At 50.0% G+C, this 24,991-nt stretch overlaps 4 non-coding genes and 3 pseudogenes across 4 annotated transcripts; all 7 read left to right on the forward strand.

Moving 5' to 3' along the window:
• The first annotated feature begins 6,682 nt into the window (after window positions 1-6,682).
• Window positions 6,683-6,854, forward strand: LOC142728978 (U2 spliceosomal RNA; annotated as a pseudogene).
• A 1,332-nt stretch (window positions 6,855-8,186) lies between these two features.
• On the forward strand, window positions 8,187-8,288 carry LOC142728988 (U2 spliceosomal RNA; annotated as a pseudogene).
• A 5,546-nt stretch (window positions 8,289-13,834) lies between these two features.
• LOC142728970 (U2 spliceosomal RNA) lies at window positions 13,835-14,022 on the forward strand. Its single transcript, XR_012877897.1, has one exon. It is a non-coding gene; the product is annotated as a U2 spliceosomal RNA (small nuclear RNA).
• A 1,332-nt stretch (window positions 14,023-15,354) lies between these two features.
• Window positions 15,355-15,545, forward strand: LOC142729030 (U2 spliceosomal RNA). The gene has a single exon (XR_012877939.1). It is a non-coding gene; the product is annotated as a U2 spliceosomal RNA (small nuclear RNA).
• A 1,342-nt stretch (window positions 15,546-16,887) lies between these two features.
• On the forward strand, window positions 16,888-17,078 carry LOC142729032 (U2 spliceosomal RNA). The gene has a single exon (XR_012877940.1). It is a non-coding gene; the product is annotated as a U2 spliceosomal RNA (small nuclear RNA).
• A 1,340-nt stretch (window positions 17,079-18,418) lies between these two features.
• On the forward strand, window positions 18,419-18,520 carry LOC142728989 (U2 spliceosomal RNA; annotated as a pseudogene).
• A 5,543-nt stretch (window positions 18,521-24,063) lies between these two features.
• On the forward strand, window positions 24,064-24,251 carry LOC142728971 (U2 spliceosomal RNA). Its single transcript, XR_012877898.1, has one exon. It is a non-coding gene; the product is annotated as a U2 spliceosomal RNA (small nuclear RNA).
• The last annotated feature ends 740 nt before the right edge of the window (window positions 24,252-24,991 follow it).

Below are 24,991 nucleotides of genomic sequence, written 5' to 3' on the forward strand. Positions count from 1 at the left end.
TTATGTGTTGACTAAAATCAGATTCCAAAAGTGCTATTTGTGTTTGCTATTGTTTTTGTCTTTCTGATGGGATCTCCCCTTTTAATCCCATTATTTCAACACCTGTTGGACAATGCATTTGTACAGTCATGTGTGATAATGAGCTCATTTATTAAATGCAATTAATTAATACATTGCCACCTCTTGTTGTGTGTGTGTGTGTGTGTGTGTGTGTGTGTGTGTGTGTGTGTGTGTGTGTGTCTTCTGTGTTTCTGTGTTTCCGGCATTTCACATTGGAACAGCTCATTCACCTTCCTTGTCTTCTCTCCGCCCTCCCTTTTAGGTAAGTTAAAGAGCTGCACCTGAGCCAGCCACTGATTGATGCAGCACCACAGTCAAATAGTGGAGTGGAGTGGAGTAGGGGAACAGCAAACAGCCATTAAAGCAGCCAGCCGCCTACCCGCCACAATGGACCTACCTGTGTACACTAGATGGATGTGATGGAATGTACTGTCGTCCCTACATTTCAAGAAGAAGTAAGAATTGCAGTTGCAACAAACCCTTGCTTGCCTACAAAGAGAGCAGCAATTTGGATTTGTTACTATGTTACCTGGAAGAATAACAAACTGTGCAAGGATGGAGGTTGTAGGAGCAAAGAGAAGTTGTCTGTAAAGTTGGTGGATGCCTATTTTCCATTTTGCAGTCCCTTGTCTCCCTCTTGTGGCCTCCTGGAGGCAAGTAGCTGTGCAAAAAAAAGACAGCCTGGCGGCCGGCTGTTGCAGTGTTGCCCTCTCAGGCAACACTGAGTGACTGACTGAGCCGCACCGTCTTATATAAAGTTCAGACGGAACTTTGCACGTGTCATAGTGGAGCCCTCAGGATTCCAGAGCCAGCTTTCTGACATCATAATGGGGCCTGCCTCAGAGATAAAAGCCTGGGCCCAGGCAGTGTTGGTCAGTGCTGCTCAGCAGGCAGCACCGGACTGGATTGGATTAAAGCTGATACAAGGTGTGAAGGAACAAGGGGTGGCTGTGGGCATGCACTTGCTGCCGCTGCCAGTGTTTATCTGCATGGCAGGAGGGCATTTGGGCGTTGCCAGGAAGGCGTTTTTATGTAGATTCCTCCTCCTCTTTCAGCACTGCATTGTGGTGCAAGCAAAAGAAGCAAATCCTGTCTGGCTTCCTCTCCGGCCTTTATTCACCTCCCTCCCGCTTAGTAGCTGTAAATGTGTGTGAGCCTGCAGGGCCCCATGGAATTGCCTAGGAGTAGGCTGAATCAATCGCTGCAAGGGGTGAACAGCAGTATTAGGCAGGCTCGGTCAACGGCCGGCCCATTCGGGTTATCGCTTCTCGGCCTTTTGGCTAAGACCAAGTGTATTTATACAGGAGGTTTTTGGTCAGAAGGTGCTCAGGTACCCTCTCTCTCGGCCTCGGGGGATCGTCCAGGTTCGCCTGGACTTCACCCCCGTGCTGCTATTTGGGAGAGAGGCTTAGTCCTGAGCAACGAGTTGCGATCCCCCCCAGCCCCTTGGTCTCCGTAAGACAAGGGGCGCAGCGAAAGCTGTGCGGTTCGACCTGGCCACGCTAATGGCAGGCGAACCCGATGCGGTGCCGGTGTACGCCCGGCTTAAGAATTCTGCACGATTTATCGTGGCAGAGGGTGGAGGCGGTCCCCGTGGTATTAAATTTTTAGTCCACGCCATTTTGGAAGATCTGCTGGCGGTCCACAAGAACGAGCTCTTGGCTATCCAGGACTACCCGAAGCGAGGAATCTACGATGTCACCTTCATGGGAGAAGGAATACTTCGTGATGCTATGGACCGAGCTGAGAGGAAACAAGGTGAACTCGTAGCAGCGGGAGTCAAGGTAGTAGAGCATGAATTTGAAATAACCAAACTCGTGGTGATTAAAATGTATTCCCCATATGTGAGAGATATGGAAGTGGCAGCATTTCTAGCTGCCTACTTCAAAAATGTCAAACTCCTGGGGAAAGTGATGAACGAGTGTGGAGTGTGGACCGCCAAATGGAAGTTTTTAGTTACGCTGATTAAGGACCCCTCCACCCAAGAAACGAGATTACCACCGGCTCGTTTTAAAATTGGAAATGTGAATGGCGACCTCTACTTCTCAGGGATGCCAAACTTCTGCAGGGCTTGTGGTACCTATGGACATACCAGTTTTAACTGCGATGTCACCTGCAGAAACTGTGGAAGCAAAGAGCACAATATAAGGGAGTGCACAGAAGAAAAAAAATGCAACTTTTGTCAAAAAACTGGTCACTTGTATTTTTCTTGTCCTCATAGGTACCGAAGCGGAGAAGAAGAGCAACCCGGGGCGCCCCCACGTGCTCCACCAGCGGACCAGCCCCGCCCTCAGGGAGAGGAACAAGCCAGTGCTGCAAAGGAGCAGCGGGGTACCTGGGCTTCAAGGGTACGGTCTGTTGGAGCCAAAGCAGGTACCTCACAGCCAACAGCCTCAGAGGAGAGAAGGGAGTCCAGTGCGAAGGAAAAACGCCAAGCCAAACGTAAGGCTGAGAAGGGGCAGGCCAGTGAGATAACTGAGGCATCCCAGAGTGCTGGTTGCTCAGTGGATGCCGGGCCTGCTCCCAATCCTGGGTCTCTAGATACGGAGTCTGAAGAGGAAGGTTGGCTGAAAGTGGGTCCCCGTAAAAAGGGTAAACAGGAGCGTGCCGGTAGGGGGGTGACAGGGGAGGAGCAAATGGATACGTCCGTAAAGCAAAGTGAGGCTCCTCCTAGGACCGCCCCCTCGTCGTTACTGGTGAGGAGGGTGGGCACTGTTCCCCCCGAGCCAACCGACACCCCGCCATGTGCGCAACCTCCCCCTCTAGAACGGCCTGCACGGCCTGCACGGCCTCAGGGGGGAGCGGCGGGGCCCTTGGGGGACCCACCCGATACAGACCTATATGGTCAGCCGTTAGAGACCCAGGTAAGGCTGTGTGAATCTGGACTCCCTGTATACGAGATGAGGGCTGTTGGCTCGACGCTCACGGAAGGTAGTTCCTCTCCTGAATCATCCCCTTTCTCGCTAGAGTCAGACGAGGGCGGGGAGATGAGTTCAAGCGAGATTTCTGGTATTGCTGGTGGAGGCCAAGTCTGATTTTAAGTAACACGATTATTTATTTTTTAAAATCAAGACTAACACAATTAAAACTCCACGATGTCTGAAATAAAGGGGATCTCCCTCAACGTGAGGGGCGCCAAGTCCAAAGTCAGAAGGGTTGCTCTCTTCAGTTTTTTATCTGGCCTGGCAGCCTCTGTGTTTTTCCTGCAGGAGTGCGGCATTCCCCATGCAATGAAGTACCATAAATACAAAGAGGATTGGAAGTATGGTCCATCAGTCTGGTCTGGATCTAACGAGTCCAGATCAGCAGGGGTCGCCATTCTTTTTAAGGGAAACGTTTTTATTGATTTTATTCAAGAGATTCTTCCAGGACGTATTTTATTGGTTAAAGCTTTTATTGACGGCGTAAAATGGCAGTTTTTAAATTTTTACGGCTCACCTGACAAAAATGAGAGAGCAGAGATGCTAGAAATGTTACCTCTTTTTATTAATACAACTGAGCCTTTTATCCTCGCAGGTGATTTTAACTGTATCCTGAGGGGGGAACGCCGGCTTACCAGTACTACAAGTAGGAATTACGATAAGACCTCTGGACTGCTCAAAGATATTGTAAATGATTTTAAATTAACAGATTTGTACAAAGAATGTAATAGGAGCAGCCCAGAGGAAGCCGGCGTTACCTGGAGCAACGCCACCTGTAGCTCCAGGATAGATTTTATTTTTTGTAATGAGAATGTACTGCCTTTTAATTGTGAAGTTTTAACTAATGTTTTCTCAGATCACAAGCTTTTATCATTTTATGTAAAGCGTGATTTTAATAAACCGGTGTGTAAGAAGTCCTGGAAGTTAAATGTTTCCCTTTTAGATGATCCACAGGTTTTTACTGATTTTATTGAATTTTACCAAAAATGCAGGCGGGGGAGAGACATGCGTACTCCCATCAGTGCATGGTGGGAGAAAATGAAAAAAAGAATAAAGGAATTTTTTATTAAAAAGAGCGTGGCGAAAGCCAGAGAAAAACATGCTTTTTTTAAAATTCTCAGCACCCGTCTGCAGACCCTGTACAAGATGAGAGATAATGAAATTGACGTTAAAACTGACATCACTAATTTAAAAAAAGAAATAGCTCAGTGCCTGGAGCAGAAAGGCAAAGAAATCATTTTTCGTTCCAAAATTCAGCATGTGGAGGAGAATGAGACCTGCTCCAGGTACTTTTTTAAAAAAATTAACAATAAAAAGGCTATTATTAAAAATATTGAAGGTGTGTCAGATGTACAGGGTATTTTAAGTAAAGTTCATGAGTTTTATGCTGACCTTTTTAGTGTTAAAACTGTGGATCATAATTTTATGCGTGACTCACTGAAGGAGATTACTACTGTTTTAGACCCTGTCTCCCAGAATTTTTTATTACAGGAGCTGACGGAGCAGGAGGTTTTAGAAACGGTAAAGAGTTTTAAAGCCGGAAAAGTTCCCGGACCGGACGGTATACCCAGTGAGTTTTATGTCAAATTTTATGACATTTTAAAAGAGGATCTTTTTAGCCTTTTTTATGAAGTTTTTAATTCCAAGATGCTGCCTAAGTCCTGGCGGAAGGGTGAGGTCTCCCTGCTACATAAGAAAGGTGACATCGCAGTTTTGAAGAACTGGAGACCAATAACCCTTCTGAATAGCGACTATAAAATAATGGCAAAAGTGTGCGCAAATAGATTAAAAGCCATAATACCCCACATTGTACACTCTAACCAGGTGTGTGGGGTGCCAGGCCGCAGCATCTGGGATAATCTTAACCTGGTAAAAGATGTGATTGAGGACACGAGGTCTAGAAGAGGTAAATTAGCCATTTTATCTATAGACTTCGAGAAGGCGTTCGACCGTGTCTCTCATTTTTATCTTTTTAAGGTTTTAGAGCGTATGGGTATACCTGAAGGATTTTTATTATCACTTAAAGCCTTTTATAAAGATTGCACAAGCAAAATTTTAGTGAATGGTTTTAAGACACAGGACGTGATTTTAGACTCAGGGGTGAAGCAGGGGTGTCCCTTGTCCCCACTGCTTTTTATTTGCGCATTAGAGCCTCTACTGTGTACAATTCGCCGCGATAAGTTAATACGTGGAGTCCCCCTGCCCGGGGGTGGCGGCGTAGAGGCTAAAGCAGTGGGGTACATGGACGATGTAGCGGTTTTTTGCAGGGACACCCTGTCGCTTCAGAGAACCCTCAGACAAATTGAGTTTTATTGCTGTGCTTCCGGTTTTAAGGTGAACTTCGACAAAAGTAATATTTTAAATATAGGAAGCATGGCTTTTAGAGACATACCCGTCCCTGTGTCAGATAATATTACGATTTTAGGTGTCTCCTTCAGTGAGTGCGATAATGGTTTTATCAGTTGGGACATGGTGGCGCAGAAGGTAAATCAAAAAATATGTATGTGGAACATGAGAAAACTTACCATGGAGGGAAAAGTTTTAATTATTAAAATGGTCATTTTACCCCTGCTTTTATATCTCAGTATGGTTTTCCCTCCCCCCACGGTTTTATTGCAAAAAATTACTAAAGCATGTTTTACCTTCTTTTGGAGTTCCAGAATGGAGAAACTTAAAAGAGAGATTGTGATGAAATCCAAACCGAAGGGTGGCAAAGATTTTCCGAATTTTAACAGGTTTCTTTTAATCAAGTTCTTCAGTTTCTGTTTTAATTCCCTTTTTAAAGAACATTATTGGTCCTATTTTTTACGTTTTAATACAGGGTTTTTAATGCGAAGGTTTGGGTGGTTCAACATTGTTTTATCCTCACCTTACGCTTTTAAACTCTCAATAAACTATGTGATTTTAGAAAAGATAGTGACCTTATTCAACCTGAAGGGAAAAAATGTAAATGAGCTGAAAAATAGTAAAAAATTAATTAAAGACCTAAGAGAAAGTGAGACGGTCAGCAGGATTGAGAATTTTAATGAGGAACGAAGTGCTTTTATCTTCAAAATTATTAATGTGTTTTATCTTTTTAATACACAGATGGACCTGGCCTGGAGCTGCATTCATCAATGTCTTCCATGCCGGGCATTCCAATACAGAAGGAGGCTCGCGAGGTCTGCCGTCTGCCCGAGGGAAGGCTGCCAGGCCGAGGAAACGATTCGACACATTTTTTGGACGTGTGATTTTGCGAAGGAATTTTGGAAAAAAATATTCCCTCTTTTGGTAAAGATGGCAGACCTGAAAGACTTGAATTATGAAGATATTTTATATGGACTATTTGGATGCCCAACCGCGAGCCAAAAGATAATAGCGTGGAAGACGATGAATTGCGCCAAAGAAGCTCTATGGAAGGCCAGGAACATCCTGATTTTTAAGCACGATGTTTTATCTACTGATGATGTTTTAGGTCTTTGTTTTAGCGAAATGTACATTTATTATTTATTAGACAAAAAAAGAAATGCCACCCTTCTTAATAAATGGTTTGTGAAAGAATGGAACTCCAACATATAAAGATTTGCCACCATGTCCCTTTTATGTAATGTAATGCAATGAAATATTGATTTTATTGTTATTCATTTGTACAAAAGTTGGTTTTATTGTAAACTGTATTTTTTATCATGAAATAAATCATTGACACCCCTGAAAAGGGGTAGCCAACTTAAAAAAAAAAAATCTGTTCTTATCAGTTTAATATCTGATACGTCCCCTATCTGGGGACCATATATTAAATGGATTTTTCGAACAGGGAGATGGAAATAGAGCTTGCTCTGTCCACTCCACGCATTGACCTGGTATTGCAGTATTTCCAGGACCGGTGCACCCTTCCCTTATGTGTTGACTAAAATCAGATTCCAAAAGTGCTATTTGTGTTTGCTATTGTTTTTGTCTTTCTGATGGGATCTCCCCTTTTAATCCCATTATTTCAACACCTGTTGGACAATGCATTTGTACAGTCATGTGTGATAATGAGCTCATTTATTAAATGCAATTAATTAATACATTGCCACCTCTTGTTGTGTGTGTGTGTGTGTGTGTGTGTGTGTGTGTGTGTGTGTGTGTGTGTGTGTGTGTGTGTGTCTTCTGTGTTTCTGTGTTTCCGGCATTTCACATTGGAACAGCTCATTCACCTTCCTTGTCTTCTCTCCGCCCTCCCTTTTAGGTAAGTTAAAGAGCTGCACCTGAGCCAGCCACTGATTGATGCAGCACCACAGTCAAATAGTGGAGTGGAGTGGAGTAGGGGAACAGCAAACAGCCATTAAAGCAGCCAGCCGCCTACCCGCCACAATGGACCTACCTGTGTACACTAGATGGATGTGATGGAATGTACTGTCGTCCCTACATTTCAAGAAGAAGTAAGAATTGCAGTTGCAACAAACCCTTGCTTGCCTACAAAGAGAGCAGCAATTTGGATTTGTTACTATGTTACCTGGAAGAATAACAAACTGTGCAAGGATGGAGGTTGTAGGAGCAAAGAGAAGTTGTCTGTAAAGTTGGTGGATGCCTATTTTCCATTTTGCAGTCCCTTGTCTCCCTCTTGTGGCCTCCTGGAGGCAAGTAGCTGTGCAAAAAAAAGACAGCCTGGCGGCCGGCTGTTGCAGTGTTGCCCTCTCAGGCAACACTGAGTGACTGACTGAGCCGCACCGTCTTATATAAAGTTCAGACGGAACTTTGCACGTGTCATAGTGGAGCCCTCAGGATTCCAGAGCCAGCTTTCTGACATCATAATGGGGCCTGCCTCAGAGATAAAAGCCTGGGCCCAGGCAGTGTTGGTCAGTGCTGCTCAGCAGGCAGCACCGGACTGGATTGGATTAAAGCTGATACAAGGTGTGAAGGAACAAGGGGTGGCTGTGGGCATGCACTTGCTGCCGCTGCCAGTGTTTATCTGCATGGCAGGAGGGCATTTGGGCGTTGCCAGGAAGGCGTTTTTATGTAGATTCCTCCTCCTCTTTCAGCACTGCATTGTGGTGCAAGCAAAAGAAGCAAATCCTGTCTGGCTTCCTCTCCGGCCTTTATTCACCTCCCTCCCGCTTAGTAGCTGTAAATGTGTGTGAGCCTGCAGGGCCCCATGGAATTGCCTAGGAGTAGGCTGAATCAATCGCTGCAAGGGGTGAACAGCAGTATTAGGCAGGCTCGGTCAACGGCCGGCCCATTCGGGTTATCGCTTCTCGGCCTTTTGGCTAAGATCAAGTGTAGTATCTGTTCTTATCAGTCCTTGTAAGGATAGATAGCTCGGAGAACCACTGGGGGCTATAAACACTAGCTTAGCGATCCAAGAGCGTTCCAGACGAAGCCGGCGACGAACTGCGGAGAAGAACCAGCGAAGACGACGATCCAGAAGGGAGAAGCCGCCATCGGGGAAGAAGCTCCGGGAGATCGCTGCCGGGAAGAAGAAGGAGAACTGCGACAGAGACCTTCGGAGAAGAGCCGCTGCTGAAGGGGATCTTTGAAGAAGCTCGGCCGCAGAAGAAGCTAGACGAGGAACCGCTGCGGAAGAAATTTCGTGGAAGAACCTCGGCCAGCAAGGAGAAGATTTGCATAGCTCCGCCCCCTTCGGGAAAGAGCTATCGAAGATCCTCCCCAAGCGACAGGAACAGCTGGAAGAAGCCATGGCCTCAACCAGCAACCCTGCCACCCAGAAGAAGAAGGCTGATGGACCAGGTGAGCCGGCCCAGGCCAGGACATCTCCTCCTGAAGCCTCCTCAAGCCAACAGGCCACCAGGAAGCCGAACCAGGCTGCTCCAACCCTGGAGCCCTGGATGAAGCAGACGGTGGCCCTGAAGCTGAAGGAGGTGGACGGGAGAGTGCCGGACATGACGGAAGAAGTGTTCTGCCAGAAGATGCTCCTGGACCAGGGCTTCGCTAAGCCGGAGACCATCAGCATCCAGGCCTTCATGACCGGGATGTTCTTCGTGACCTTCGCTTCGATCAACATCTGCAGAAGGTACTGGGAGATGGTGAAAGCGGCGAGGCCTGAATCCCCTTTCTCTCGCTTTGTGGGCAACTGCCCTGTCCAAAGAGAGGAAAGGCGGGTGACGGTCTCAATGCGGAACCCACACACCCCCGGCAAAGACATCACCACGCTCCTGAAGCGGTTCTGCACAGTGGTGAGGGAACCCACCCACATCCTGAACGGACTCGGCTTCTGGACTGGCAAGTGGTCGGTAATCGTCCGACTGAACAAGGATTCGAGCGTGGAAGACGGCCTCCAGCACCTGCCCCAGTCATTCTCGCTGGGCAACTCCTACGGCCTCATCTACTACCCGGACATGCCGCAGATCTGCAGGAGATGCAGCAAGAAGGGTCATTCGGTGAAGGACTGCAAGGAGGACGCCTGCAAGAACTGCCGGGTAACAGGACACGAGACCAAAGACTGCCCGAAACGGACAATGTGCAACCTCTGCGGACAAGCAGCCCACTCCTACAAGGACTGCCCGAAGAGGGATCGATCCTGGGCAACTGTAGCGGCGAAAGCTCCGGCCAGAGGGAACCCCGCCCCAGCCAGAGCTCCAGCGGCGCAGAAGACCGGGAATAAGAAGGATGGTAAGAAGACGACAGTCCCTCCCCCCCGTCTCCCGGCCCTCCCTCGCCCTACCCTTCCCACCCTCCCTCGCCCGGCCCTCCCCACCCCCCCGTCCCCAACCCCTGTCACCCCCACTGAGGCTCTCACCTTCTCCTACCCACCCATCTCAGTGGTCCTGTCACCTGCACCTCTCCCAACCCAGCCTCCCTTCTCCCCAGCTCCAGCAGCACTAACATCTTCCCCTCCAGCTGCTGGAGTCCTCTCCCTGGAGGATTTTCCCCCTCTTGTCTCCTCAGGTGCCATCCAGAGGAAGAGAAAGGTGAGGGACAGCCCAGCTGCTGAGTCCTCAAAGCGACAAGTCGTAGAAATCTGCGAAGATTCCCTTGCGCAGCAGGAGGAAATGGAGCAGATGGTGGAGGAACTCGTGTCTGAACCTGAGGTCATCGACTTCACAACAGACATCCAGGTGGCTACAATCCTGGAACAATTTTTGTCAGAGGGCCTGCTGGATCTTTCGGACCCGCCAGGAGAGGAGGATCCGCCCGACCGGACTGGTAACTAAGGTGTATCGTTTGCACTGACCTTCTTTATTCTCCCCCATGGCTGCTAAACTTAACATCTTTAGCCTCAATGTGAGGAGTGTTAGAGATAGGACTAGATGTCAGATGGTGCTAACTTTTCTTTCCAAGCAGTCGAGTGATGTATTTATGCTGCAGGAATGTACTCTCCCCTCTTCCAGGTCATACCATCATCTGGCCAGGCAGTGGACCCATGGCCCGTCCTACTGGTCTGGTGGGGGCGACTGTAAGTCTGCAGGGGTTGCCATCCTGATTAGGGGAGGCGTATTTACTGTTGACTCTGTCCAGGAGCTCGCCTGCGGCCGCTTGTTGGTCGTAGACGGTTCCTGGGCAGGAGAGCCGATTAGGCTCATCAACGTGTACGCTCCCCCTATGAAGGCTGAGCGCCTGGAACTATTCCAGACCCTGCGGACCCAGCTCGCCACCACTAGGGCAGTGGTGATGGCCGGGGACTTCAACTGCCCCATCGAAGAGGATGGACGAAGTTCCGGCACTTCAATCAAACTGGATGTCAGTTCCAAACTGCTTATCGAGATGGTAACCGAAGCATCCTTGCAGGACGTTGTGGGCTCCATGGGGATCGGCTCTGTGAACTATTCATGGAGCCGACCCGATGGCTCACTTCGTTCTCGGATTGACTTTGTGTTCACCTCCCGGGCAGTCAAGCAGCATGGGCACTCCATGGTCCCCTGCTTCTTCTCCGACCACAGGGCCATTCTCTTCCAGGGTGCCATCGGCCACGGTTTTCCTCCCGGCCCTGGCTCCTGGAAGCTGAATTGTGCCCTGCTGGAAAGTGAGGAGGTACTGGCGGAACTTAGAGACGCCTATATTGTTTGGAGGAATGATAAAGTTTTCTTTGACAAAACCTGTGACTGGTGGGAATATGTTAAAGTTGAATTTCGTTGTTTCTTTCAGGCAAAAAGTCGTCAACAGGCGTGTGAGAGGAAGAGAGACTTCAGAGAGATGCAGCGTCAGCTGCGATCCCTGCAAGACCTCCTTCAATGCGGCTGGGACGTCAGGAAGGAGCTGGAGGAAGCCAAAAAGGGCCTGAAAAGGCACTTTGAGGAGGAATCCAAGCGAATTGTCTTTCGTTCCAAGGTGGAGAACCTGGAGAAGGGTGAGAAATGTAACTCGTTCTTTTTCAGGAAACTCCATGCCGGCCACACGCCCCTGAAGGAACTTCGAGATGAGACCGGAAACATGCATTCTGGGAAGAAGGAGGTGATGGGAGTCGTCACAGACTACTACCGAAGCCTCTACTCCCGGAAAACCACTGACCCCGAAGCCGCCGATAAATTCCTGTCAGGTATCACTAATCATCTTGATCCTGCAGGTACGGAGGCTATGGATGTACCCCTGACGGTGGAGGAACTGCTCTCTGCCGCTAAATCCTTCAGACCCGGCAGGACCCCGGGCAGTGATGGTCTCCCAGCAGAGCTCTATGTAGCGCTGGGGGACTTGATCTGTCCGGACCTGCTGGAGCTCTATGAGGAGATGGTGGTGGAGGGTAGAATGCCACCGTCCTTGAGAGAAGGCATGATCACGATCTTGTATAAGCGGAAGGGGGAGAGATGTGACCTGAAAAACTGGCGTCCCATCTCTCTCCTGAACGTGGACTACAAGATCCTCGCCAAAGTATTGGCCAACAGACTGAAGGTTGTCATCGGACAGATCATCGGATCGGACCAAACCTGCGGCATTCCTGGCCGTAGGGTGGCTGACAGTCTTGCCCTGGTGAGGGACACGGTGCATTACATGCAAAGCCGCCGTACACACGCGGCCCTGGTCAGTCTGGATCAGGAGAAGGCTTTTGACCGGGTCTCTCACGAATTCATGGGTAAGGCTCTGCGTAGGCTGCGGCTTGGCAGGTTGTTCTGTTTGTATGTTAACCTGATGTATTGCGACATTTACAGCTCGGTGCTGGTGAACGGCTGGAAGACTGACCCCTTTCCTGTATCGTCGGGGGTTAGACAAGGCTGTCCTCTTTCACCTCTCCTTTTTGTTTGTGTTATAGAGCTCTTCGCAGAGGCTATCCGGCAGAATGGAGAGATCAGAGGGATCACCGCACCAGGTCCAGGACACTTCGAGGTCAAATGCTCGCTGTACATGGACGACGTGACCGTCTTCTGCGCTGACCAGAGTTCGGTGACTGCACTCGTCCAGACCTGCGAGGAGTTCGGACGCGCTTCAGGGGCAAAAGTCAACTGCGGGAAGTCGGAAGCCATGCTCTTCGGAAAGTGGTACCTGCCTTCTCCTGCCTCCTTCCCGTTTACTATCAAGCCGGACTTCATCAAAATTCTGGGAGTCTGGTTCGGTAAGGAAGGTGCAGCCCTAAAGTCGTGGGAAGAACGCTTGGCCAAAGTCAACCAAAGGATCGGACTGTGGAGCCTCAGACAACTCACTATTGAGGGCAAAGCAATGGTCCTGCGTAACGAAGTCTTGCCTGTGCTACAATACACTGCACAGGCATGGCCCCCTCTTGCCACCGTCTCGAGGGCCATTACCAGGACTGTGTTTCGCTTCATCTGGGGCTCGAAAATGGACAGAGTAAAGCGGACTGTTATGTACAAGGAGCCCCGCAAAGGTGGGAAGGGTATACCCGACATTCCCACTCTGCTGCGGATCGCTTTTGTATGTGACTGTGTTCGTAGGACTCTGAGGACAGCAAACGGCTCTGCGGGCAAGGCCATGTCCCGCTACTTCCTCCTTCCCCTCTGGCGAGGTTTTGGCTGGGACAAGTGGGACAGCTCCTTCCCTTACAACTGGCACGCTCCCTGGTTCTACGGAGATGTCGTCCGGTTTGTGAGGGAGCATCAACTGGAGGGTCTTAAGCCCGACTTGTGGAAACCTAAGACGATCCACAAGCACATCAGAGCAAAGGACCCACTGGAGTCTGTTCCAGGGCTTCATGCCGACACGTTGGAGACTGTTTGGACTAACGTGTCATCTGGCAGGTTGACCAACGGGCACAAGGACATTTCATGGATGGCCATCCAGGGAGGACTGCCTCTTAGGTCATTCATGCATGCCCGCAACCTGTGCAAGACCCGGTACTGCCCCAGGTGCCCCTTCACGGAGGAAACATCTTTGCACATTTTCTGGCAGTGCCCCTTTGCACAGGGTCTGTTGAAAGCCTTGGAACATGAACTCAAGGACTCAGTACCCAGGAACAGACTGTCGTACCGCTCGGTACTTTATGGACTATTTCCTGGGAATACCACGGATGGAGCAATCCAGGAAGCCTGGCGCCTTATGAACTGCTTTAAGGACGCTATATGGTTTGCCAGGAACCGTCTGATTTTGCGGAGAGAGAGTGTGTCCGTCCAGGACTGCCGCAGGCTGATCCACAGCCTGCTCAGAGACTATTCCACCTGGGACAGCCCGGACGTCGATGAGGAAGAGGACTGATACTCCCCTTCCCCCCACTCTCCCTTCTTGTGTGTTGTCTTTCAATAAAGCTTCGGGCCTGTGATTTCCCCCTTCCCTATCCCCTCCTACCCACTCCCCTATCCCATCACTTGTCTGTAATGCTTTGTTGTTTGGCGTTAGTGAATGCAAGAATGTTAGTGTAGCATGTGGTGTAATGTATAGCATAGGCTAGCCTGTACTGTGTATTATACTGTCATGTTATGTTTGACGACTGTTATTATTTATTATTTACTGCTTCATGGCTTGCGCTGCGTCGCAGTAATGTTTGTATGATGACGATTGATTGTCAATAAAGCAATTTTCAATCAAAAAATCTGTTCTTATCAGTTTAATATCTGATACGTCCCCTATCTGGGGACCATATATTAAATGGATTTTTCGAACAGGGAGATGGAAATAGAGCTTGCTCTGTCCACTCCACGCATTGACCTGGTATTGCAGTATTTCCAGGACCGGTGCACCCTTCCCTTATGTGTTGACTAAAATCAGATTCCAAAAGTGCTATTTGTGTTTGCTATTGTTTTTGTCTTTCTGATGGGATCTCCCCTTTTAATCCCATTATTTCAACACCTGTTGGACAATGCATTTGTACAGTCATGTGTGATAATGAGCTCATTTATTAAATGCAATTAATTAATACATTGCCACCTCTTGTTGTGTGTGTGTGTGTGTGTGTGTGTGTGTGTGTGTGTGTGTGTGTGTGTGTGTGTGTGTGTGTCTTCTGTGTTTCTGTGTTTCCGGCATTTCACATTGGAACAGCTCATTCACCTTCCTTGTCTTCTCTCCGCCCTCCCTTTTAGGTAAGTTAAAGAGCTGCACCTGAGCCAGCCACTGATTGATGCAGCACCACAGTCAAATAGTGGAGTGGAGTGGAGTAGGGGAACAGCAAACAGCCATTAAAGCAGCCAGCCGCCTACCCGCCACAATGGACCTACCTGTGTACACTAGATGGATGTGATGGAATGTACTGTCGTCCCTACATTTCAAGAAGAAGTAAGAATTGCAGTTGCAACAAACCCTTGCTTGCCTACAAAGAGAGCAGCAATTTGGATTTGTTACTATGTTACCTGGAAGAATAACAAACTGTGCAAGGATGGAGGTTGTAGGAGCAAAGAGAAGTTGTCTGTAAAGTTGGTGGATGCCTATTTTCCATTTTGCAGTCCCTTGTCTCCCTCTTGTGGCCTCCTGGAGGCAAGTAGCTGTGCAAAAAAAAGACAGCCTGGCGGCCGGCTGTTGCAGTGTTGCCCTCTCAGGCAACACTGAGTGACTGACTGAGCCGCACCGTCTTATATAAAGTTCAGACGGAACTTTGCACGTGTCATAGTGGAGCCCTCAGGATTCCAGAGCCAGCTTTCTGACATCATAATGGGGCCTGCCTCAGAGATAAAAGCCTGGGCCCAGGCAGTGTTGGTCAGTGCTGCTCAGCAGGCAGCACCGGACTGGATTGGATTAAAGCTGATACAAGGTGTGAAGGAACAAGGGGTGGCTGTGGGCATGCACTTGCTGCCGCTGCCAGTGTTTATCTGCATGGCAGGAGGGCATTTGGGCGTTGCCAGGAAGGCGTTTTTATGTAGATTCCTCCTCCTCTTTCAGCACTGCATTGTGGTGCAAGCAAAAGAAGCAAATCCTGTCTGGCTTCCTCTCCGGCCTTTATTCACCTCCCTCCCGCTTAGTAGCTGTAAATGTGTGTGAGCCTGCAGGGCCCCATGGAATTGCCTAGGAGTAGGCTGAATCAATCGCTGCAAGGGGTGAACAGCAGTATTAGGCAGGCTCGGTCAACGGCCGGCCCATTCGGGTTATCGCTTCTCGGCCTTTTGGCTAAGATCAAGTGTAGTATCTGTTCTTATCAGTTTAATATCTGATACGTCCCCTATCTGGGGACCATATATTAAATGGATTTTTCGAACAGGGAGATGGAAATAGAGCTTGCTCTGTCCACTCCACGCATTGACCTGGTATTGCAGTATTTCCAGGACCGGTGCACCCTTCCCTTATGTGTTGACTAAAATCAGATTCCAAAAGTGCTATTTGTGTTTGCTATTGTTTTTGTCTTTCTGATGGGATCTCCCCTTTTAATCCCATTATTTCAACACCTGTTGGACAATGCATTTGTACAGTCATGTGTGATAATGAGCTCATTTATTAAATGCAATTAATTAATACATTGCCACCTCTTGTTGTGTGTGTGTGTGTGTGTGTGTGTGTGTGTGTGTGTGTGTGTGTGTGTGTGTGTGTGTGTGTGTGTGTGTGTCTTCTGTGTTTCTGTGTTTCCGGCATTTCACATTGGAACAGCTCATTCACCTTCCTTGTCTTCTCTCCGCCCTCCCTTTTAGGTAAGTTAAAGAGCTGCACCTGAGCCAGCCACTGATTGATGCAGCACCACAGTCAAATAGTGGAGTGGAGTGGAGTAGGGGAACAGCAAACAGCCATTAAAGCAGCCAGCCGCCTACCCGCCACAATGGACCTACCTGTGTACACTAGATGGATGTGATGGAATGTACTGTCGTCCCTACATTTCAAGAAGAAGTAAGAATTGCAGTTGCAACAAACCCTTGCTTGCCTACAAAGAGAGCAGCAATTTGGATTTGTTACTATGTTACCTGGAAGAATAACAAACTGTGCAAGGATGGAGGTTGTAGGAGCAAAGAGAAGTTGTCTGTAAAGTTGGTGGATGCCTATTTTCCATTTTGCAGTCCCTTGTCTCCCTCTTGTGGCCTCCTGGAGGCAAGTAGCTGTGCAAAAAAAAGACAGCCTGGCGGCCGGCTGTTGCAGTGTTGCCCTCTCAGGCAACACTGAGTGACTGACTGAGCCGCACCGTCTTATATAAAGTTCAGACGGAACTTTGCACGTGTCATAGTGGAGCCCTCAGGATTCCAGAGCCAGCTTTCTGACATCATAATGGGGCCTGCCTCAGAGATAAAAGCCTGGGCCCAGGCAGTGTTGGTCAGTGCTGCTCAGCAGGCAGCACCGGACTGGATTGGATTAAAGCTGATACAAGGTGTGAAGGAACAAGGGGTGGCTGTGGGCATGCACTTGCTGCCGCTGCCAGTGTTTATCTGCATGGCAGGAGGGCATTTGGGCGTTGCCAGGAAGGCGTTTTTATGTAGATTCCTCCTCCTCTTTCAGCACTGCATTGTGGTGCAAGCAAAAGAAGCAAATCCTGTCTGGCTTCCTCTCCGGCCTTTATTCACCTCCCTCCCGCTTAGTAGCTGTAAATGTGTGTGAGCCTGCAGGGCCCCATGGAATTGCCTAGGAGTAGGCTGAATCAATCGCTGCAAGGGGTGAACAGCAGTATTAGGCAGGCTCGGTCAACGGCCGGCCCATTCGGGTTATCGCTTCTCGGCCTTTTGGCTAAGATCAAGTGTAGTATCTGTTCTTATCAGTTTAATATCTGATACGTCCCCTATCTGGGGACCATATATTAAATGGATTTTTCGAACAGGGAGATGGAAATAGAGCTTGCTCTGTCCACTCCACGCATTGACCTGGTATTGCAGTATTTCCAGGACCGGTGCACCCTTCCCTTATGTGTTGACTAAAATCAGATTCCAAAAGTGCTATTTGTGTTTGCTATTGTTTTTGTCTTTCTGATGGGATCTCCCCTTTTAATCCCATTATTTCAACACCTGTTGGACAATGCATTTGTACAGTCATGTGTGATAATGAGCTCATTTATTAAATGCAATTAATTAATACATTGCCACCTCTTGTTGTGTGTGTGTGTGTGTGTGTGTGTGTGTGTGTGTGTGTGTGTGTGTGTGTGTGTGTGTGTGTGTGTGTGTCTTCTGTGTTTCTGTGTTTCCGGCATTTCACATTGGAACAGCTCATTCACCTTCCTTGTCTTCTCTCCGCCCTCCCTTTTAGGTAAGTTAAAGAGCTGCACCTGAGCCAGCCACTGATTGATGCAGCACCACAGTCAAATAGTGGAGTGGAGTGGAGTAGGGGAACAGCAAACAGCCATTAAAGCAGCCAGCCGCCTACCCGCCACAATGGACCTACCTGTGTACACTAGATGGATGTGATGGAATGTACTGTCGTCCCTACATTTCAAGAAGAAGTAAGAATTGCAGTTGCAACAAACCCTTGCTTGCCTACAAAGAGAGCAGCAATTTGGATTTGTTACTATGTTACCTGGAAGAATAACAAACTGTGCAAGGATGGAGGTTGTAGGAGCAAAGAGAAGTTGTCTGTAAAGTTGGTGGATGCCTATTTTCCATTTTGCAGTCCCTTGTCTCCCTCTTGTGGCCTCCTGGAGGCAAGTAGCTGTGCAAAAAAAAGACAGCCTGGCGGCCGGCTGTTGCAGTGTTGCCCTCTCAGGCAACACTGAGTGACTGACTGAGCCGCACCGTCTTATATAAAGTTCAGACGGAACTTTGCACGTGTCATAGTGGAGCCCTCAGGATTCCAGAGCCAGCTTTCTGACATCATAATGGGGCCTGCCTCAGAGATAAAAGCCTGGGCCCAGGCAGTGTTGGTCAGTGCTGCTCAGCAGGCAGCACCGGACTGGATTGGATTAAAGCTGATACAAGGTGTGAAGGAACAAGGGGTGGCTGTGGGCATGCACTTGCTGCCGCTGCCAGTGTTTATCTGCATGGCAGGAGGGCATTTGGGCGTTGCCAGGAAGGCGTTTTTATGTAGATTCCTCCTCCTCTTTCAGCACTGCATTGTGGTGCAAGCAAAAGAAGCAAATCCTGTCTGGCTTCCTCTCCGGCCTTTATTCACCTCCCTCCCGCTTAGTAGCTGTAAATGTGTGTGAGCCTGCAGGGCCCCATGGAATTGCCTAGGAGTAGGCTGAATCAATCGCTGCAAGGGGTGAACAGCAGTATTAGGCAGGCTCGGTCAACGGCCGGCCCATTCGGGTTATCGCTTCTCGGCCTTTTGGCTAAGATCAAGTGTAGTATCTGTTCTTATCAGTCCTTGTAAGGATAGATAGCTCGGAGAACCACTGGGGGCTATAAACACTAGCTTAGCGATCCAAGAGCGTTCCAGACGAAGCCGGCGACGAACTGCGGAGAAGAACCACCGAAGACGAAGATCCAGAAGGGAGAAGCCGCCATCGGGGAAGAAGCTCCGGGAGATCGCTGCCGGGAAGAAGGAGAACTGCGACAGAGACCTTCGGAGAAGAGCCGCTGCTGAAGGGGATCTTTGAAGAAGCTCGGCCGCAGAAGAAGCTCGACGAGGAACCGCTGCGGAAGAAATTTCGTGGAAGAACCTCGGCCAGCAAGGAGAAGATTTGCATAGCTCCGCCCCCTTCGGGAAAGAGCTATCGAAGATCCTCCCCAAGCGACAGGAACAGCTGGAAGAAGCCATGGCCTCAACCAGCAACCCTGCCACCCAGAAGAAGAAGGCTGATGGACCAGGTGAGCCGGCCCAGGCCAGGACATCTCCTCCTGAAGCCTCCTCAAGCCAACAGGCCACCAGGAAGCCGAACCAGGCTGCTCCAACCCTGGAGCCCTGGATGAAGCAGACGGTGGCCCTGAAGCTGAAGGAGGTGGACGGGAGAGTGCCGGACATGACGGAAGAAGTGTTCTGCCAGAAGATGCTCCTGGACCAGGGCTTCGCTAAGCCGGAGACCATCAGCATCCAGGCCTTCATGACCGGGATGTTCTTCGTGACCTTCGCTTCGATCAACATCTGCAGAAGGTACTGGGAGATGGTGAAAGCGGCGAGGCCTGAATCCCCTTTCTCTCGCTTTGTGGGCAACTGCCCTGTCCAAAGAGAGGAAAGGCGGGTGACGGTCTCAATGCGGAACCCACACACCCCCGGCAAAGACATCACCACGCTCCTGAAGCGGTTCTGCACAGTGGTGAGGGAACCCACCCACATCCTGAACGGACTCGGCTTCTGGACTGGCAAGTGGTCGGTAATCGTCCGACTGAACAAGGATTCCAGCGCGGAAGACGGCCTCCAACACCTGCCCCAGTCATTCTCGCTGGGCAACTCCTACGGCCTCATCTACTACCCGGACATGCCGCAGATCTGCAGGAGATGCAGCAAGAAGGGTCATTCGGTGAAGGACTGCAAGGAGGACGCCTGCAAGAACTGCCGGGTAACAGGACACGAGACCAAAGACTGCCCGAAACGGACAATGTGCAACCTCTGCGGACAAGCAGCCCACTCCTACAAGGACTGCCCGAAGAGGGATCGATCCTGGGCAACTGTAGCGGCGAAAGCTCCGGCCAGAGGGAACCCCGCCCCAGCCAGAGCTCCAGCGGCGCAGAAGACCGGGAATAAGAAGGATGGTAAGAAGACGACAGTCCCTCCCCCCCGTCTCCCGGCCCTCCCTCGCCCTACCCTTCCCACCCTCCCTCGCCCGGCCCTCCCCACCCCCCCGTCCCCAACCCCTGTCACCCCCACTGAGGCTCTCACCTTCTCCTACCCACCCATCTCAGTGGTCCTGTCACCTGCACCTCTCCCAACCCAGCCTCCCTTCTCCCCAGCTCCAGCAGCACTAACATCTTCCCCTCCAGCTGCTGGAGTCCTCTCCCTGGAGGATTTTCCCCCTCTTGTCTCCTCAGGTGCCATCCAGAGGAAGAGAAAGGTGAGGGACAGCCCAGCTGCTGAGTCCTCAAAGCGACAAGTCGTGGAAATCTGCGAAGATTCCCTTGCGCAGCAGGAGGAAATGGAGCAGATGGTGGAGGAACTCGTGTCTGAACCTGAGGTCATCGACTTCACAACAGACATCCAGGTGGCTACAATCCTGGAACAATTTTTGTCAGAGGGCCTGCTGGATCTTTCGGACCCGCCAGGAGAGGAGGATCCGCCCGACCGGACTGGTAACTAAGGTGTATCGTTTGCACTAACCTTCTTTATTCTCCCCCATGGCTGCTAAACTTAACATCTTTAGCCTCAATGTGAGGAGTGTTAGAGATAGGACTAGATGTCAGATGGTGCTAACTTTTCTTTCCAAGCAGTCGAGTGATGTATTTATGCTGCAGGAATGTACTCTCCCCTCTTCCAGGTCATACCATCATCTGGCCAGGCAGTGGACCCATGGCCCGTCCTACTGGTCTGGTGGGGGCGACTGTAAGTCTGCAGGGGTTGCCATCCTGATTAGGGGAAGCGTATTTACTGTTGACTCTGTCCAGGAGCTCGCCTGCGGCCGCTTGTTGGTCGTAGACGGTTCCTGGGCAGGAGAGCCGATTAGGCTCATCAACGTGTACGCTCCCCCTATGAAGGCTGAGCGCCTGGAACTATTCCAGACCCTGCGGACCCAGCTCGCCACCACTAGGGCAGTGGTGATGGCCGGGGACTTCAACTGCCCCATCGAAGAGGATGGACGAAGTTCCGGCACTTCAATCAAACTGGATGTCAGTTCCAAACTGCTTATCGAGATGGTAACCGAAGCATCCTTGCAGGACGTTGTGGGCTCCATGGGGATCGGCTCTGTGAACTATTCATGGAGCCGACCCGATGGCTCACTTCGTTCTCGGATTGACTTTGTGTTCACCTCCCGGGCAGTCAAGCAGCATGGGCACTCCATGATCCCCTGCTTCTTCTCTGACCACAGGGCCATTCTCTTCCAGGGTGCCATCGGCCACGGTTTTCCTCCCGGCCCTGGCTCCTGGAAGCTGAATTGTGCCCTGCTGGAAAGAGAGGAGGTACTGGCGGAACTTAGAGACGCCTATATTGTTTGGAGGAATGATAAAGTTTTCTTTGACAAAACCTGTGACTGGTGGGAATATGTTAAAGTTGAATTTCGTTGTTTCTTTCAGGCAAAAAGTCGTCAACAGGCGTGTGAGAGGAAGAGAGACTTCAGAGAGATGCAGCGTCAGCTGCGATCCCTGCAAGACCTCCTTCAATGCGGCTGGGACGTCAGGAAGGAGCTGGAGGAAGCCAAAAAGGGCCTGAAAAGGCACTTTGAGGAGGAATCCAAGCGAATTGTCTTTCGTTCCAAGGTGGAGAACCTGGAGAAGGGTGAGAAATGTAACTCGTTCTTTTTCAGGAAACTCCATGCCGGCCACACGCCCCTGAAGGAACTCCGAGATGAGACCGGAAACATGCATTCTGGGAAGAAGGAGGTGATGGGAGTCGTCACAGACTACTACCGAAACCTCTACTCCCGGAAAACCACTGACCCCGAAGCCGCCGATAAATTCCTGTCAGGTATCACTAATCATCTTGATCCTGCAGGTACGGAGGCTATGGATGTACCCCTGACGGTGGAGGAACTGCTCTCTGCCGCTAAATCCTTCAGACCCGGCAGGACCCCGGGCAGTGATGGTCTCCCAGCAGAGCTCTATGTAGCGCTGGGGGACTTGATCTGTCCGGACCTGCTGGAGCTCTATGAGGAGATGGTGGTGGAGGGTAGAATGCCACCGTCCTTGAGAGAAGGCATGATCACGATCTTGTATAAGCGGAAGGGGGAGAGATGTGACCTGAAAAACTGGCGTCCCATCTCTCTCCTGAACGTGGACTACAAGATCCTCGCCAAAGTATTGGCCAACAGACTGAAGGTTGTCATCGGACAGATCATCGGATCGGACCAAACCTGCGGCATTCCTGGCCGTAGGGTGGCCGACAGTCTTGCCCTGGTGAGGGACACGGTGCATTACATGCAAAGCCGCCGTACACACGCGGCCCTGGTCAGTCTGGATCAGGAGAAGGCTTTTGACCGGGTCTCTCACGAATTCATGGGTAAGGCTCTGCGTAGGCTGCGGCTTGGCAGGTTGTTCTGTTTGTATGTTAACCTGATGTATTGCGACATTTACAGCTCGGTGCTGGTGAACGGCTGGAAGACTGACCCCTTTCCTGTATCGTCGGGGGTTAGACAAGGCTGTCCTCTTTCACCTCTCCTTTTTGTTTGTGTTATAGAGCTCTTCGCAGAGGCTATCCGGCAGAATGGAGAGATCAGAGGGATCACCGCACCAGGTCCAGGACACTTCGAGGTCAAATGCTCGCTGTACATGGACGACGTGACCGTCTTCTGCGCTGACCAGAGTTCGGTGACTGCACTCGTCCAGACCTGCGAGGAGTTCGGACGCGCTTCAGGGGCAAAAGTCAACTGCGGGAAGTCGGAAGCCATGCTCTTCGGAAAGTGGTACCTGCCTTCTCCTGCCTCCTTCCCGTTTACTATCAAGCCGGACTTCATCAAAATTCTGGGAGTCTGGTTCGGTAAGGAAGGTGCAGCCCTAAAGTCGTGGGAAGAACGCTTGGCCAAAGTCAACCAAAGGATCGGACTGTGGAGCCTCAGACAACTCACTATTGAGGGCAAAGCAATGGTCCTGCGTAACGAAGTCTTGCCTGTGTTACAATACACTGCACAGGCATGGCCCCCTCTTGCCACCGTCTCGAGGGCCATTACCAGGACTGTGTTTCGCTTCATCTGGGGCTCGAAAATGGACAGAGTAAAGCGGACTGTTATGTACAAGGAGCCCCGCAAAGGTGGGAAGGGTATACCCGACATTCCCACTCTGCTGCGGATCGCTTTTGCATGTGACTGTGTTCGTAGGACTCTGAGGACAGCAAACGGCTCTGCGGGCAAGGCCATGTCCCGCTACTTCCTCCTTCCCCTCTGGCGAGGTTTTGGCTGGGACAAGTGGGACAGCTCCTTCCCTTACAACTGGCACGCTCCCTGGTTCTACGGAGATGTCGTCCGGTTTGTGAGGGAGCATCAACTGGAGGGTCTTAAGCCCGACTTGTGGAAACCTAAGACGATCCACAAGCACATCAGAGCAAAGGACTCACTGGAGTCTGTTCCAGGGCTTCATGCCGACACGTTGGAGACTGTTTGGACTAACGTGTCATCTGGCAGGTTGACCAACGGGCACAAGGACATTTCATGGATGGCCATCCAGGGAGGACTGCCTCTTAGGTCATTCATGCATGCCCGCAACCTGTGCAAGACCCGGTACTGCCCCAGGTGCCCCTTCACGGAGGAAACATCTTTGCACATTTTCTGGCAGTGCCCCTTTGCACAGGGTCTGTTGAAAGCCTTGGAACATGAACTCAAGGACTCAGTACCCAGGAACAGACTGTCGTACCGCTCGGTACTTTATGGACTATTTCCTGGGAATACCACGGATGGAGCAATCCAGGAAGCCTGGCGCCTTATGAACTGCTTTAAGGACGCTATATGGTTTGCCAGGAACCGTCTGATTTTGCGGAGAGAGAGTGTGTCCGTCCAGGACTGCCGCAGGCTGATCCACAGCCTGCTCAGAGACTATTCCACCTGGGACAGCCCGGACGTCGATGAGGAAGAGGACTGATACTCCCCTTCCCCCCACTCTCCCTTCTTGTGTGTTGTCTTTCAATAAAGCTTCGGGCCTGTGATTTCCCCCTTCCCTATCCCCTCCTACCCACTCCCCTATCCCATCACTTGTCTGTAATGCTTTGTTGTTTGGCGTTAGTGAATGCAAGAATGTTAGTGTAGCATGTGGTGTAATGTATAGCATAGGCTAGCCTGTACTGTGTATTATACTGTCATGTTATGTTTGACGACTGTTATTATTTATTATTTACTGCTTCATGGCTTGCGCTGCGTCGCAGTAATGTTTGTATGATGACGATTGATTGTCAATAAAGCAATTTTCAATCAAAAAATCTGTTCTTATCAGTTTAATATCTGATACGTCCCCTATCTGGGGACCATATATTAAATGGATTTTTCGAACAGGGAGATGGAAATAGAGCTTGCTCTGTCCACTCCACGCATTGACCTGGTATTGCAGTATTTCCAGGACCGGTGCACCCTTCCCTTATGTGTTGACTAAAATCAGATTCCAAAAGTGCTATTTGTGTTTGCTATTGTTTTTGTCTTTCTGATGGGATCTCCCCTTTTAATCCCATTATTTCAACACCTGTTGGACAATGCATTTGTACAGTCATGTGTGATAATGAGCTCATTTATTAAATGCAATTAATTAATACATTGCCACCTCTTGTTGTGTGTGTGTGTGTGTGTGTGTGTGTGTGTGTGTGTGTGTGTGTGTGTGTGTGTGTGTGTGTGTGTCTTCTGTGTTTCTGTGTTTCCGGCATTTCACATTGGAACAGCTCATTCACCTTCCTTGTCTTCTCTCCGCCCTCCCTTTTAGGTAAGTTAAAGAGCTGCACCTGAGCCAGCCACTGATTGATGCAGCACCACAGTCAAATAGTGGAGTGGAGTGGAGTAGGGGAACAGCAAACAGCCATTAAAGCAGCCAGCCGCCTACCCGCCACAATGGACCTACCTGTGTACACTAGATGGATGTGATGGAATGTACTGTCGTCCCTACATTTCAAGAAGAAGTAAGAATTGCAGTTGCAACAAACCCTTGCTTGCCTACAAAGAGAGCAGCAATTTGGATTTGTTACTATGTTACCTGGAAGAATAACAAACTGTGCAAGGATGGAGGTTGTAGGAGCAAAGAGAAGTTGTCTGTAAAGTTGGTGGATGCCTATTTTCCATTTTGCAGTCCCTTGTCTCCCTCTTGTGGCCTCCTGGAGGCAAGTAGCTG

This window comes from Rhinoderma darwinii, unplaced genomic scaffold, assembly GCF_050947455.1.
Source record: "Rhinoderma darwinii isolate aRhiDar2 unplaced genomic scaffold, aRhiDar2.hap1 Scaffold_704, whole genome shotgun sequence".
Lineage (NCBI taxonomy): Eukaryota > Metazoa > Chordata > Amphibia > Anura > Rhinodermatidae > Rhinoderma > Rhinoderma darwinii.